This window comes from Physeter macrocephalus, chromosome 15 (genome assembly GCF_002837175.3).
Source record: "Physeter macrocephalus isolate SW-GA chromosome 15, ASM283717v5, whole genome shotgun sequence".
Classification (NCBI taxonomy): domain Eukaryota; kingdom Metazoa; phylum Chordata; class Mammalia; order Artiodactyla; family Physeteridae; genus Physeter; species Physeter macrocephalus.
Window position 1 is genome coordinate 2,490,183 of NC_041228.1, and position 6,000 is coordinate 2,496,182.

Consider the following 6,000-nt stretch of genomic DNA (forward strand, 5'->3'; position numbering starts at 1 on the left):
AAGTGAATCAGCTGTACATATACATATTTCCCCATATCTCCTCCCTCTTGCATCTCCCTCCCACCCTCCCTATCCCACCCCTCTAGGTGGTCACAGAGCACTGAGCTGATCTCCCTGTGCTATGCGGCTGCTTAAAAATACGGAATGCTTCACGAATTTGCGTGTCATCCTGGCACAGGGGCCACGCTAATCTTCTTGGTATCTTTCCAATTTTAGTATATGTGCTGCCGAAGCGAGCACTGCAGTGGCTTCTCTTGTTGCGGAGCGCAGGCTCTAGGTCCCTGGGCTTTAGTAGTTGCAGCATGCGGGCTCAGTAGTTGTGGCTCGCGGGCTGTAGAGCGCAGGCTCAGTAGTTGCGGTGCACGGGCTTAGTTGCTTCGCGGCATGTGGGATCTTCCCGGACCAGGGATCGAACCCGTGACCCTTGCGTTGGCAGGCGGATTCCAGAGAAGTCCCCAGTTTGTCTTTTAACTATGATTATATAGCTTTTCATCATACAGAAGTTTTTCTTTTTTAACGTGGTAAAATCTGTCCGTTATTTTCATTCTGGTTTTGCGTTTCAAGACCTAATGTTTGTTCTAAAAGTTTTGTGGATTTATTTCTATTTTTACATTTCCAAATGTGTGGATATATTTTGACTTTTTAAAAAAATAAATTTTATTTTATTGATTGATGGATCGGATTGATTGATTGATTGCTGAGTTGCCTCTTTGTTGCTGCGCGCAGGCTTTCTCTAGTTGTGGCGCGCGGGGCCTACTCTTCGTTGCGGTGCGCGGGCTTCTCATTGTGGTGGCTTCTCTTGTTGCGGAGCACGGGCTCTAGGTGTGCAGGCTTCAGTAGTTGTGGCTCGTGGGCTCTAGAGCGCAGGCTCAGTAGTTGTGGCTCACGGGCTTAGTTGTTCCACGGCATGTGGGATTTTCCTGGACCACGGCTCGAACCCGAGTCCCCTGCGTTGACAGGCGGATTCTTTACCATTGCACCACCAGGGAAGCCCCGTTTTCTTTTTAAAATTAACTTCTAGCTTAATTGCATTATGATCAGAGAGTATGGTCTCTGTGATAAGAGCTTCTTTGGCTTTTGTTGAGACTTTCTCTGTGGACTAGTGTAAGATCATTTTTCTCTTGTCATTTATTAGAAAGAAGCTATAAACTTACAAAAAGTTGAAGAATCTCCTGTTTTTGGTCTTTTCTAGTTTCACCATTTTTTATCTCTATTTCTTGTGGCAGTGTGTGTGTGATTTCTTTAGATTTGTCTTCTAAATCCTTAATTCCCTTTTAAGTAGTGTCTTCTTGACATACCCTGTCCATTCGGTTTTTCACTTCACCACTTATATTTTTCACTTTCAGAAATTCAGTTTCCTGTGATGTGTAATACACTCTCCATTCCTGATAATCTCTGTTGCTCACGTATGTGATTGTGCCATTTATTTCTTCAGGCTTTTCATGCCAGCTGTTTTGTGCTCTGTATCTGACAGTGACTCTAGGGTTGCTGGGCTGTCTCAATCTGCTGTTCCTCTGACTTCCTGAAGCTCCCAAGTGGCTTGAATCAAAGCCTGGTGGCCCAAGACTGCTGAGTGGGCCTCCGGAGTGGCCATCTGACAAGAGCCGGGGAGTGAATGGCACAGCTCACCCCCCCTCAGGTCCCAGCGCAGTCCAGGTCCAGCATCCCCACCCGCGGGCGGCATGGGGTCAGCCCTCTTCGCCTCCAGCACTTCGGGTGTATAGGGTGGGGTCCTGCAGACCTACTTGTTTATTACTGTGTTGGTTAAACATTCATTGTTGTAGCTCAGCCTGTCTTCTGATAGCAGTTCCCTTTTGCTTAAAGTATATTGTTTAGAAATTCTTTTATATGTTTCTTTGGTGGTAAAATCCTGCTCTTGTCATCTTGTAGTTTTCTTTATTTCACCTTGTTCTTGGAAGGTGAAGAGTCTTTACTCCTTCGCAATTCGAGTTTAATCGTGATATTTTCTCAGTACTGTTCCCTGGGTTCTGTCTTCCACCGCAGCTGTTGAAAAGGCCCACCCAGGGCTGTGGACGAGGTATGGCTGGGAGGTGGTTCTCCAAGCACGCTGAGGCTGTCCTGCCTGGGGACCGGCAGCCAGGGCCTCCGGGGGGTCAGCATTGCCCTTTCCTACTGGTTTTTGCTAGTAGCCTAGAGCCACGTAGAAGTGTAAATAGTTTCTCAGTATGGAAAATAATTATACATGAATGCAGAATGTTTCTTGTTAGTTTATTTTAGGGTTCTGGTTTTTCTTGCCAGTAAGGAGAAAAACTGTGAAATAGTCCATATAGTTGCTTAGTTTTGCCAGAAAATGTATGGACAGTTTCTGTAATTTATAATGTACCGAAGAAAACTCCTTCAGCTTTACCACATTTCAAAATAACTGTTTTCAATTATGCAATAAATAATCCAGCCCAACTTCGGAGAGTGGGAAAAGCACTATCTAAAAACGTTTGCACTTTTTCTTTAAACCAACTAAAGAGTTAATTAGTCTCTTTTTTTCTCTGTCTTTCCAACCCTGGTAGGACCAAGGTGCCTTTTCTGTAGGCAGAGGGGAAGTACTGGCTCTCCAGCCGCAGGCCCAGAATGTGGCCTCCCCGGGGTCTTACCCTGCAGGGCGCACTCTGGAGTGGACTCGGGTGGCTCTTTTATTTTCGCCTCTTGTAAATCAGAGACGGGAGTCAGATGAGATGTGTTAAGAAAAATGTTTTGTTATCAAGCTTAAAACCTGCATTGCTGACAATGACAGATGAAACCAAAATAAGCTAATAATACAGTGTTAAAATTATGGTTCCTAATGTGATATTGTAGAAGGAAGACTCTTATGTCCCAGTGATTCTTCTTCAACGTGCAGAATTAGACTGTGAAATTATTTTAAATGAATCACGTAACTTTTCAGTTCTGCTCATTTCCTTATTAAGTGGTTTGCTTTTTTTAGAAATTCATTTTTAATCATCTTTGCATTTAATGTATTTTGCTGTAGTTGTTTGTGTAACTGTGTCTCTTCTCTACTAGAGTAAGCTGTATTGATGTAGGGACCTCCTGGTATTTCCAGCACTTAGCAAAGTGTCTGATGTTTATTAGGTATTCTGTCGGTACTTCCTCAGTGAATAAATTTGTGATATAAAATTAGCTGAGGTTAATTCTAATTGTGCATTGTTTTCATTCATTTTTAAAAATTGTCTTTCTTGTCAATAATAATCTAGTGCTTTTTTTAGCCGCCTGTAATAGTTTATCAGTGAAGGGGATGCTCACAGATTTGGCCTGAGTTGATTGACAGTGGCTTAACCAAGATAGAAGGTACTTTCTCTTTCACATAAAACACGTGCTGGGCAGTCAGTGCCCCTCACCTCCAGGGCACTGGGCCCCTTGAACCTTGCCACCTTCATCCATAGCTGCCACTTGGTAGCCTCAGATGGCTGGTTGACCTTACCTGTCACAAGGAGGAAGAGGTGGACCTTTTCTCTCTCTCCCAGCCCCCTTTAAGGACACATATGTGCAGGTAGTGCTTTCCCTGTGAGGGACATTGGCTGAAACAGTGTCACATGGCCACACCTGGCTCCAGGAGAGGAAGGCAGCATCACCTGGTGTACCTGGCCAAAACATGACTTCTCATTACTCAGGTTGAAGGAGAGGATCATGAAGAAGCAAACAGCAATTTCCATTGAAGTTAGAGAATTTTAAGTTTTATCAGTTTTAAGAGGCTTAGGGTATCATTTTAGAGGTTAAAGGACCTCAGTGATATTCTTTTTTTTTTTTTTTTTTTTTTTGCGGTACGCGGGCCTCCCACTGCTGTGGCCTCTCCCGTTGCGGAGCACAGGCTCCGGACGCGCAGGCTCAGCGGCCATGGCCCACGGGCCCAGCCGCTCCGCGGCATGTGGGATCCTCCCGGACCGGGGCGCGAACCCGGTTCCCCTGCATCGGCAGGCGGACGCGCAACCACTGCGCCACCAGGGTAAGATAGGGATATTGTATGAAAACGTGCATTATAGTTTTATTTTAAAGTCGTTTTTGGTTGCCTTTTTTGCTGGGGCTTTAAATTTATGAGAGTTACGTCCACAAAGTATTAATTAGTTAAAGCCAACAGACAAGGTCTGAATCTTCTCAGCAGTAGTGCCGAAGGAGAGATAAGTTTATACTTGACCTGAGAATTGACTTATAAGAAGCTTAATATGTGTAAATAAAGCTGTTCAACGCTCAGGCCTTCCAAGGCCTGCTGTGTCATGGGTTTTGGGCATGAACACACGTGCGCAGGACAAGGCCCCAGGCTGGAAGTAGCTAGGCGGCACCCGAGTGCGCTCTAGAAAGATCATCGGGGAGCTGGTGCCGGGTGCAGACTGCTGGACGGTGCCTCTTCCCCCTGATGCGAGGAGCTGCGCCTGCTGCCTGGACCATCCGACGGCGAGTGTGGTCAGGGGAGCAGGAGGATGGCACAGTCGTGGGGGGAAGGCAGAGCTCTGAGGTTTATTTAACAAAAGGGAAAGAGCAAGACGGCCTCATCAGCCAGCAGTGGTCTGAACGTTTCATTAGAAGGACAGAGGTAAATTACACGTTAACTAAGAAAATTCTGCTTTAAAATTGATCACAGATACAGGTTTAAGCCCCAGACACCCCAAATCTCAACGAGTAACTTTCCGGGCTCTGACAGCGTGTGTCTGATGGTGCCTGTCACGCGCTTGCATAGCTCGGGTCAGTGTCTCACCCGAGGAAGAGACCGCAGGGCAGTGACCACCCCCCCCGGCCCCGCCCCATATCTAAAGTGATGCCCAGTGTGGGGAAGCGGGGGAGTACAGCAGGCTTGCTTTCTCTGAAGCTTCAAATCAGAGGGAGTTGCATCTTAGAGAAAAGTCGGAGGAAGAGTTACTGGGGGATCCTGCTCCCGTGCACGGGCAGCCCCAGCCCAGGCTCCTGTCTGCCCCCCACTCCCTCCTGCGGGATCGGCGGTGGTCTTGCTGAGTGGGCCCCCTGGGAGTCCCGGGCGGTTGTGGTTGTCCCCGTGGGGCTGTGTGGCCGGGCCCACCGCCCTCTCTGAGGAGCCCCGGGGGCCGGGGAGCTGAGGCCGAGATTTCATTGCTGTAAGCGCCCTAGGCCGTGAAGTGTCCTGTCCGCCCATCCAGCGCAGGCGCCCTTAGCCCCCGTGGCTCCTGAGCACCTGAAGTGGAGCCGGTGCATCTGGGAGCTAGATTGTTAACTGAATCTTAGCTAATTGAAGTGTGAATCCTTCATGGGGCTACTCTTGTGGACAGTGCGTTCTCACCTAATACTAATATCTCGTTAACTGCGCGTGTGGGTTAAGAAGGTTCCTTTGAGCTCATGTGGGAAATCTGACAGCCTGATACTGGGGTTTGGGAATTGGGGGATGGCTGTATCCTAAAAGTTTCATGAAAGCCAGTTTTAGTCAAATGAGTTTACCTGTATTTAGGATCTACCCTTTGATAATTATTTACATAGTAAAGAATTGCCTCATTATAAGGGCTAGTAGTTGTATTTTGTTTGTGCTACATCAGTAGTGTTTACTGTTTTGTTCACCTTACCTCAAGGCTGTGCAGACTTTGGGCTCAAGTGAGTTTTATGTCACATAAAGCTGAGAGCTAGCCTGCTGCCCATCAGGGAGCTCATCGTAAGCCAGTACCCGACACGGGCTGGAGGGAGGTGGCCACGTGTGAAATGGGACAGCCTGTGTGGCCCTGCCAGGCTTCCTGGAGAGTGCGGAATGCAGATGTCTCGGGAGGCTTGCCCCAAAACCGTGAGCGCAGCGCCTGAGGTGTTTCCCAGTGTCCTCCACCGCCAAGCCTCGTAGATGGGCTTCTTGGTGAAGTTAAATCAGAATGTGTGGAGGGCGGGGGGTGGTGGTGGTGGTATGGAATTCTGCCAGCGATTCTGTGTACTTTAGCCTCATTTTTTTTTTTTTTTTTGTGGTACGCGGGCCTCTCACTGCTGTGGCCTCTCCCGTTGCGGAGCACAGGCTCCGGACGCGCAGGCTCAGCGGCCATGGCTCAC

General features: G+C 47.9%; 1 protein-coding gene and 1 non-coding gene across 16 annotated transcripts in view; one reads left to right on the top strand and one right to left on the bottom strand.

Moving 5' to 3' along the window:
- PTK2 (protein tyrosine kinase 2) overlaps positions 1–6,000 on the top strand; it is a 262,791-nt gene that overhangs the window by 134,850 nt on the left and 121,941 nt on the right. The gene's annotated exons all lie outside the window — the stretch shown is intronic.
- LOC112066411 (U6 spliceosomal RNA) lies at positions 134–240 on the bottom strand. The gene has a single exon (XR_002892635.1). It is a non-coding gene; the product is annotated as a U6 spliceosomal RNA (small nuclear RNA).